The sequence below is a fragment of the Gossypium hirsutum genome, unplaced genomic scaffold (genome assembly GCF_007990345.1).
Source record: "Gossypium hirsutum isolate 1008001.06 unplaced genomic scaffold, Gossypium_hirsutum_v2.1 scaffold_30, whole genome shotgun sequence".
NCBI lineage: Eukaryota > Viridiplantae > Streptophyta > Magnoliopsida > Malvales > Malvaceae > Gossypium > Gossypium hirsutum.
Genome location: NW_024402774.1, coordinates 65001 through 75000, shown reverse-complemented (window position 1 = coordinate 75000; position 10000 = coordinate 65001). Strand labels below are relative to the sequence as shown.

The 10000-nt window shown below is 48.8% G+C and overlaps 1 pseudogene; it reads right to left on the bottom strand.

Annotated features, from left to right (window-relative positions):
* Positions 1–431: 431 nt before the first annotated feature.
* Positions 432–601, bottom strand: LOC121226201 (uncharacterized; annotated as a pseudogene).
* Positions 602–10000: the final 9399 nt, after the last annotated feature.

The following is a 10000-nucleotide window of genomic DNA, read 5'->3' as shown; positions in this document are numbered from 1 at the left end:
GCCATGCAGAAACACAGGACTTTGTAAAACCCCTCAAAAACATGCAGAAACAACAAAAAAGAGACGTAAAATCGTCAAAACATAACCAAATTTTTGGCCACCGTGGGACCCACAGATTTTATCTAGTGAGACTACCAAGCAAAACCATGCAAATCATACGTAGTCATTAAATCATATTGTGTGCAAAACAAGGAAAACAAAAGAATAAGTAACAATCGGATAGAATTCACCGTGAACCGCCAAGCGAAAGTCAGCAAGAAACGTCTTGTCTGACGAAAAACAAGACCGAAGCCAGTCACATCAAATCTGAACCACCGTACAATACCCAAAAATCAAAGCAGCAGGCCAAACATCATTAATGCCTATCAAGAACCGCCTCTCAGTTTTGACACTTGACAAGATCCAATCATAGCGAACCAGCAATCAACAAACGTCACCGAGAAATAAACAAACAAAGCCAAAGACCACCGCTATAATAGCTTGGGGCGCAACTTGCGTTCAAAGACTCGATGGTTTACGGGATTCTGCAATTCACACCAAGTATCACATTTCGCTACGTTCTTCATCGATGCGAGAGCCGAGATATCCGTTGCCGAGAGTCGTTCTGTATATTTTACGACAAGAGAACAACATCACTGAAGCGCCGACACTGCGAATGGTGTAGCGACAGAAGACGTGCCCCTTTTTTCGTTTCGATTCCTTGGCGCGATTCGCGCCGGGGGTTTGTTCGTTTTGCCTCGACGAGGGTGATCCCGACATCTCACCAGACCCGATGCGCAAAGGGACGACGAGACTGATCGCTCCGAGACACGAGGGTGACGAGAGGCAAGGATGCACCCGCACCACCTTCGGTGTTGTTTGCAACGCGTTCACGGGTCGTTCTGCTAGACAGGTTTCGATAATGATCCTTCCGCAGGTTCACCTACGGAAACCTTGTTACGACTTCTCCTTCCTCTAAATGATAAGGTTCAGTGGACTTCTCACGATGTCACGGGCAGCGAACCGCCCACGTCGCCGCGATCCGAACACTTCATCGGACCATTCAATCGGTAGGAGCGACGGGCGGTGTGTACAAAGGGCAGGGACGTAGTCAACGCGAGCTAATGACTCGCGCTTACTAGGAATTCCTCGTTGAAGACCAACAATTGCAATGATCTATCCCCATCACGATGAAATTTCAAAGATTACCCGGGCCTGTCGGCCAAGGCTATAGACTCGTTGAATACATCAGTGTAGCGCGCGTGTGGCCCAGAACATCTAAGGGCATCACAAACCTGTTATTGCCTCAAACTTCTTTGGCCTAAAAGGCCATAGTCCCTCTAAGAAGCTAGCCACGGAGGATCACCTCTGTGTAGCTAGTTAGTAGGCTGAGGTCTCATTCATTAACGGAATTAACCAGACAAATCGCTCCACCAACTAAGAACGGCCATACACCACCACGCATCCGAAAGGACGATCGAGCACTAGTGCACCGACGAGGCCACGCCGATTTAAGGGGGCACACTCGGGACACAAGGCACGATTGAGGTCCACCACGCACCCCGAAGGGCACGAGATGGAGAAGGGACGGCAACACATCCATAATTCCATCTAGCTTAGGTACGCAACACAAGATCCCGATACCACCCCCTGAGTTCACTTACAACAAGGGGAGTTAATGAAGAGGAGTGTAGCTCGACAGTTCGCTGCGAGTAGTATGGAGCCTGCCAATACACACAACCAAAACACCACTCATATGCCCATTGCGTACTAGTAGTAGCGCCAACGCACACCGCCCAATAGCCCACCCAACCAATCGAATGGTAGGGGAGCGGAAGGAACAACGAACGAGGACGCACCACAACCGCTTTGCACGAGAACTACGAGGAGCAAAGTCCTACTAGGACTTGGTCGAGCCAAGACCGAGCCTACAATCTCAACTTACACCCCCAGTGAGCCATTGCCGTCAAAAGGACTTGGTACTGGGGTCACGAGCAGCTTCGAATGCGGGCAAGGGCTTAGCAAGGCAAGGTGTCGTGTGGTCGCCGACTTGGGATGCCTAAGGCGTCCCTAAACGTGACGGGGGCGAATGGGCAAGCCAAGCTCGAGCCCATAGCAATGCATAAGCCACCCCAAGAGATCTTTGCCCGATATAGGGAACTTGGTCCTGGAGTCGTTGGCTACATTTCTATGGGCACGGGCTTGACCGGCCGGAAAATCTTCACCCCGGCCACTACCGCCGGCGACCAACCCACCACAGTTGGTGAGTCATGCGGGACCCGACCCCCATGGGGGCTAGACACACCCCACCTCGGCTCGGAGGGGGGCACTTCGGGGGCAGCGGATCTCTACCCCTTAAAGAGCTAAAAAAGCTTCGTCAATCTGCTACCAGGAAACATTCGTATGTCTAAAACGGGGACACTTTTCTTTAGCCCGCACATCCCAGGCACCAAGGTGCCGAAGGTGTTCGAGGCTCCTGCACATCTACGCACCAAGGTTGCCGATGGTGTCCGAGGCTCTCGCATATCTGAGCTCCCAAGGTGCCGATGCTGGTCGAGGCTCCCGCACATCCGAGCCACCAAGGTGCCGATGCTGGTCAAGGCTCCCGCACATCCCAGCACCAAGGTGCCGATGCTGCTCGAGGCTCCCGAATATCTGAGCCAACAAGGTGCCGATGGTGCACGAGGCTCCCCCACATACAAGCACTAAGGTGCAGATGCTGCTCAAGGCTTCCGCACATCCGAGGCACCAAGGTGTCGATTCTACTCGAGGCTCCCGCACATCCCAGCACCAAGGTGCCGATGCTGCTCGAGGCTCCCGCACATCCCAGCACCAAGGTGCTGATGGTGGTCAGGGCTCCCGCACATCCAAGCACCAAGGTGCCGATGGTGCTCGAGGCTCCCATACATCCGAGCCACCAAGGTGCCGACGGTGGTCGAGGCTCCCGCACATCCAAGCACCAAGGTGCCGATACCGCTCGCGGCTCCCGCACATCCGAGCCACCAAGGTACCGATGCGGCTCGGGGCTCCCGCACATCCTAGCACCAAGGTGCCGATGCTCCTCGAGGCACCCGCACATCCAAGCACCAAGGTGCCGATGCTGCTCGAGGCTCCCACACATCCGAGCCACCAAGGTGCCGATGGTGGTCGCGGCTCCCGTACATCCAAGCACCAAGGTGCCGATGGTGCTCGAGGCCCCCGCACATCCGAGCCACCAAGGTGCCGATGCTGCCATGTGCTCCGGCATGACCAAGGGCCCAAGGTGCTGGAGGCTCTTGTACCGAAAGGGGAGGGACCGGGACAACTCACTGCATCGTTTTCTATATGCCGGGATGGATCGCCGGAGCGTCGCCGGATGGATCGCCGGAGCACCGCCGGGATGGATCGCCGGAGCACCGCCAGGAACCTAACCGGCGGTGGGGGGGCACCAACGTCCGGGCATGAGATGGGCGTGGGCAGTGCCCTGGACAACCCCTGCTCGCTCAATATCACTTCGCCCCTAAAGAGCGAAAAAAACTTGGTCAATGTGCTACCAGGCGACATTGTTTTTTTTTTGAAACAAAAACGACCACAAGGGTCAACACAATTTATTACGAAACATCACGAATTACAGCATTATGGATATCGAACGGATAATCCATTTCAAACAAACTATTTATGGCCTCGCTAAACATTTTTTTACAAAGTAAATGGGCTACATTATTACGTGAGCGTTCAGTCCAAACTAACTTGGCAGATTTAAAAAAATTAAAAGCAGCTTTGCATTGCTTAATCCGTGCGCCAATAACAGTGACGTCCTTGTCTAAATTATTAATTCTGTTGACCAGTCCCACGTGGTCCGTTTCGAACAGGACATGCTCATTTAACTTAAATCTACGCTCCACGTTAATGCTTTCTTCAAAAGCCATGCATTCAGCCTCTTCCACCGACAACCTAAGCTCTTTAAAACTCCCACTGCCTCCTAAAACAAAGCTTTCTTCATCCCTTATAATCGTCCCATACCCTATTCTGTTTTCACCTACTGCAGCATCAAAGTTTATTTTAATGAAACCCTTAGGCAGTTTTTTCCACTTTCTCTCCACGATGTTGTTTGAAAGTAATGGTTCTTCTAGCATGTTGCAAATTCTAAACTCCTTGCTCAGTTTGCTAGCTCTTTCCCATATCAACTGAGCCTCCTCTGCTTTTTCTCTGAAAATGTAGTTATTCCTGCTGTTCCAGCAGTTCCATAGCGTTGTCATCAGATCAGCCATGGCTCTCTTGTCAAGAACACGCATCAAATCTTCCAGCCAATCAATACAGTGATCATAATTCTTGGAAATAAGGCTCCTAGACCATCCTCCTATCGAAAGGACAGCTCTCGACGTTGGGCAGTCTTTTAACGCATGTAGCACCGTTTCGGACTCAGCTCCTCATCTTTGGCACCCCTTGTCAAATCCCTGTCTGATTGTGGCGATCTTACTATTCGTAGGGAGAATTTCATGCCCCACCCTCCATGAAAAAACACGGATCTTCGGTAGAGTGTCAAGCTTCCATAAGGCTTTCTAGAAATACCTGTGCGGGCCAAATCCCATTTCCTTCAACAACAGCCAAGAATAGGCAGACTTTGTATTAAAGCACCCATGAGGGTTGTGGAACCATATCATTTTGTCTTCCTGGTTCTCATTTTCGATGGGAATATCGCAGATCTTGTCACCCCAGTCATGCCCGTACACTTGTTTAACTTTGTTAACATTCCACCTTCTACAATCCACATGCCAGAGACCTTTCACACTCTTTTCATTATGATTTAGAGTGTTGCTTAAGATAGCATCCCTATTGAGCCCTTCCAGACCCCAATTGTTAGCCCGAATATTAATCTTCTCGCCATTACCAATCTGCCAGCCAAAACCGACTTTAAAAGCTTCCGCCCCAGTCGCAATGCTTGACCAAGTAAAGGAGGCTTTGTCCACCTTTTTTGCATTAAAGATGTTTCCATCGGGGAAATACTTTGAAGACAGAACTTTGAAGCAAAGAGAATCTGTGCTGTTTATTAGTCTCCACACTTGACGCCCTAAAAGGGCCAAGTTGAATAATCGAATATTTCTTATTCCAAGTCCCCACATAGCCTTCGGTTTGCACAGAGTCTTCCAAGGAACCATTGTCCAGAATCCACCTTTTTCTTTCCCAGCCCACCATGTTCTGCTAAGCTTAGCCTGTATTTCTTCAATGACACCTTTGGGAGCCAAAAAAATCGACATAGCATACGTAGGGATAGATTGAAGAACCGCTTTAATGAAGACTTCCTTTCCTCCATACGAGAGCAGTCTCTTTGTCCAGCTGTTCATCCTGCAAGACAGTCTATTAGTTATCTCTTGAAAAGCTGCTGTTTTCTTCTTACCAATTGGAATAGGAAGGCCCAAGTAATTATTTAATTTTTCCACCACCGTCATGCCAAGGATTCCACTAAGGATTGTTCTCTGATCACGTGAGGTGTTTGGACTAAAAAAGACCATTGACTTATCGAAATTAATCTCTTGCCCTGAAATATTAGAGAAGATACTAAGCATATTCGCAAGACTCTCCACATCTCTCGTTTTATTCCTGACAAACAAAAGTACATCATCAGCAAAGAATAGGTGATTTGATAAGCATTCTCGAAAATGCTTCCTTACAGAACAAAAACAAATAAAGGGAGAGGGGATCCCCTTGACGGAGACCCCTCTCCGGGATAATAGTATCGGATAGAACATTATTACATTTAACCGTATACTTAACCGAGTGAACACATTCCATAATTTTTTCAATCCACTTCCCTTCAAATCCCATTTTCTTCTTAACTGTTTCAATGAAATTCCATTCAACGCGGTCGTAAGCTTTGCTCATGTCGAGCTTGAACACGAGCCCTTTATTGGGACCATTCTTTGAACTTTGAAGGTAATGGAGGAGCTCATGCGCAATTAAGATATTGTCGTGTATCATCCTTCCCGAAAGCACTTTGATTTTGGCTAATCAGCTAGGTAGGACAGCTTTTAACCTGTTGGCGTACACCTTTGCGATGATCTTGTAGACATACCTACATAAGCTAATAGGACGAAAATTAGTAAGCTCACAAGGGTCTCTAGTCTTAGGAATTAAAATGATCATAGTATCATTTAAGCAAGAGATGTTTTTGTTTCCGTTAAGGACATCCATGCAGAATTTAATGTTGTCTTTTCCCACTATCTCCCAATGGTGCTTGAAGAAGTTTCCCGAAAGACCATCGATTCTAGGGGCTTTATTCGGATCCATCTGCTTGATAGCCTGGAGGACCTCGCTTTCCATATAGGCCATATTAAGCCATTCATTTGCTTCCCTTGTCACGCACTCCCTTATGTATCCCATCTCTTGGATATTGGCATTTTGACCGTTTGATCGGAACAAACTCGCAAAATAATCTTTAGCCACCGTACTAATGTCTTTACTTTTTGTCACTCAATTTCCTGTCGCATCTTTCAGCTTCTCAATATAAATCTTTTTTAAGCGACCTAAGGCTTTAGCATGAAAAAACCTAGTGTTTCGATCACCCTCCCTTAGCCATCTTGACCGAGACCTTTGAGCCCAGTAGCTTTCTTCCCTAGCATAGAGAAAGTCAAGCCTTCTGCGAGTTTCCTTTAGCATCTTCCCACTTTCCTCTCTGCTATCCGAGTCAATGATCAACTCTATCTGTTTCTCTAATTTCCGCATTTCCCCTTTCATTTTGCCATATTTTTTACACTGCCAAGGACCAAGGGCCGACCTGACCCTTTCAATCTTATCCCCATAGTCAGTACCGTCTCTGTTCCAGGCTCTTTCTATAACCTTTTTTGCATCCTCGTCCTTGGCCCAACAGACATCGAACTTGAAACTCAATCTACTATCATTCGGATAATCCTTCGGTTTTCTACCCCATAGATCTAAAATGATTGCACCATGATCGGACTGGGTTTGTCTCACCATTTTGGTGGCTATAAACGGATAATTTTCAACCACTGAAACCGAGGTAAGAAATCTATCAAGTCTCTCCTTTATCAAGCTTCCCTCGTCCCTATTGTTTACCCAAGTAAACCATCCGCTATCGGGTTTAATGTCCACCAGGGCCAATTCTTCCATGACGTTTTTGAATTCATACATCTGGGCTCTCACTCCTCTGCGTCCGCCTTCTTTCTCAGAATTATTCAAAATTGCGTTAAAATCTCCTCCGACCACCCATTCCTCCTGAGCCGAATCCCCCACCCTCCGTAACATCTCCCATGAACTACAGCTCGGATTCACATGTCCATAGAAACCCGTAACACGTAAGGTTTTGTCACCCTCCAGTTTGATCAAAGAGTCTATATGGTGCTTGGAATAGTTCTGGATAGCCACATTCATCCCGTCCTTCCACATCATCGCTAAACCCCCACTCCGGCCCTCTGAATTAACAGCTAAAGCATTCTGCAGCCTACAATTATTTTGGACCCTACGGAATTCGTTAGCAGCCATTTTAGTTTCGCTGAGGAAGATAATGTCAGGGTTGTTGGCAACAAGGAGTTGCTTTAACTCTCTTATTTTTGCTAGACTTCCCAGACCGCGACAATTCCAGCACATGAACTTCATAGGTTGACCAGTTCCCTGCCACCTGAAACCAAGAAAAGACGAGGCAGAGAACTGCGGAAGCGGAAAGCGAGAAAAAGAGGAACAAACCCAGAAACAAAACACAGCAATCAAGAAAACACCGGGGCAAAACGCATACAACCCGCGACCACCGTCAAAACACCCACCCTGAAACTAAAGAAACACCTTCAAAGAAATCTGAAACAGAACCGAAAACATCTCAAACAAAACCCAAGAGACTGAAAGATCGAGCAAGACACCCACGACGAAAAGATAGAAAACCTAGAAACAAGAATTACACCCAAAAACCGTTCAGAACAAAAATCCTCAGAGAGTCCGCAAAAAATGGCATGCAAGAGAGAAACACAAGGCAAGCAGGCAACGATCAACGAAGTAAGCGAACCAGAGAATATTTTAAGCCCCCAACCATCCAACAGTAACAGAGAACGAGCAAAAATCAACATGCAAGAAAGCCATGCAGAAACACAGGACTTTGCAAAACCCCTCAAAAACATGTAGAAACAACAAAAAAGAGACGTAAAATAGTCAAAACAGAACCAAATTTCTGGCCACCGTGGGGCCCACAGATTTTATCCAGCGAGACTACCAAGAAAAACCATGCAAAGCATACGTAGTCATTAAATCGTATTGTGTGCAAAACAAGGAAAACAAAAGAATAAGTAACAATCGGATAGAATTCACCGTGAACCGCCAAGCGAAAGTCAGCAAGAAACGTCTTGTCCGACGAAAAACAAGACCGAAGCCAGTCACATCAAATCTGAACCACCGTACAATACCCAAAAATCAAAGCAGCAGGCCAAAATCATTAATGCCTATCAAGAACCGCCTCTCAGTTTTGACACTTGACAAGATCCAATCATAGCGAACCAGCAATCAACAAACGTCACCGAGAAATAAACAAACAAAGCCAAAGACCACCGCTATACATCGTCAAAACTCTTAATCCACCACAACTGCCATTGAAAAACAAGGCAGACACACACGAACACAAAACCAAGAAACAGAATCGCCAGAATCTTAGAGAAAAACACGAAACACGCTTGCTATTATGCTACACTACCAGGCGACATTCATGTGTCTGAAACGGGGACACTTTTTTTAGCCCGACGCTCCCGCACCAACAGGGGCCCAACTTTAGCTTTGGTGCTCGAGGCTTCCGCACATCCTAGCACCAAGGTGTCGGTGGTGCTCGAGCCTCTCGCACATCCGAGCACCAAGGTTGCCGATGGTGGCCGAGGCTCCCGCACATCCTAGCACCAAGGTGCTGATGGTGTACGAGGCTCCCGCATATCCGAGCCACCAAGGTGCCGGAGACTCTTGTTGCAAAAGGGGAGTGACCGGGATGATTCCTTCATTGTTGGGTATCCGAATTCTACCCTTGGATTGAGGAGGAACCGGGACGGTTCATTCATATTATTGGGTACCGACCATGTAACGATATTCAAACTCTAGCTTTGGTATTGGGGAGGGACTCGGTTCATCCTTTTCGTATATTATGGGATGCCTCGCCGGGATGGATCGCCGGAGCACCGCCGGGAACCTAACCGGTGGGGGAGGCACCGACGTCCGAGCATGCGATGGGCATGGGCAATGCCCGGGATAACCCCTGCTCACTCAATATCACTTCCCCTTAAAGGGCTAAAAAAACTTGGTCAATGCACTACCAGGCGACATACATGTGTCTGAAACAGGGTCATTGGCTACATTTCTATGGGCACGGGCTTGACCGGCCTGAAAATCTTCAGCCCGGCCACTACCACCGGCGACCAACCCACCACCGTTGGTGAGTCATGTGGGACGACCCGACCCCCATGGGGGGCAGCAGATCTCTACCCTTAAAGAGCTAAAAAACCTTCGTCAATCTGCTACCAGGAAACATTCGTACGTCTGAAACGGGAACACTTTTCTTTAGCCCGTACATCCCAGGCACCAAGGTGCCGATGGTGCTCGAGGCTCCCGCACATCCAAGCACCAAGGTTTCCGATGGTGTCCGAGGCTCCCGCACATCCGAGCCCCCAATGTGCCGATGTTGGTTGAGGCTCTCGCACATCCGAGCCACCAAGGTGCCGATGTTGGTCGAGGCTCTGACACATCCCAGCACCAAGGTGCTGATGCTGCTCGAGGCTCCCGCACATCCGAGCCAACAAGGTACCGATGGTGCACGAGGCTCCCCCACGTGCAAGCACCAAGGTGCAGATGCTGCTCGAGGCTCCCACACATCCGAGGCACCAAGGTGTCGATGCTGCTCGAGGCTCCCGCACATCCCAGCACCAAGGTGCCGATGCTGCTCGAGGCTCTCGCACATCCCAGCACCAAGGTGCCGATGGTGGTCAGGGCTCCCGCACATCCAAGCACTAAGGTGCCGATGGTGCTCGAGGCTCCCGTACATCCGAGCCACCAAGGTGCCAAC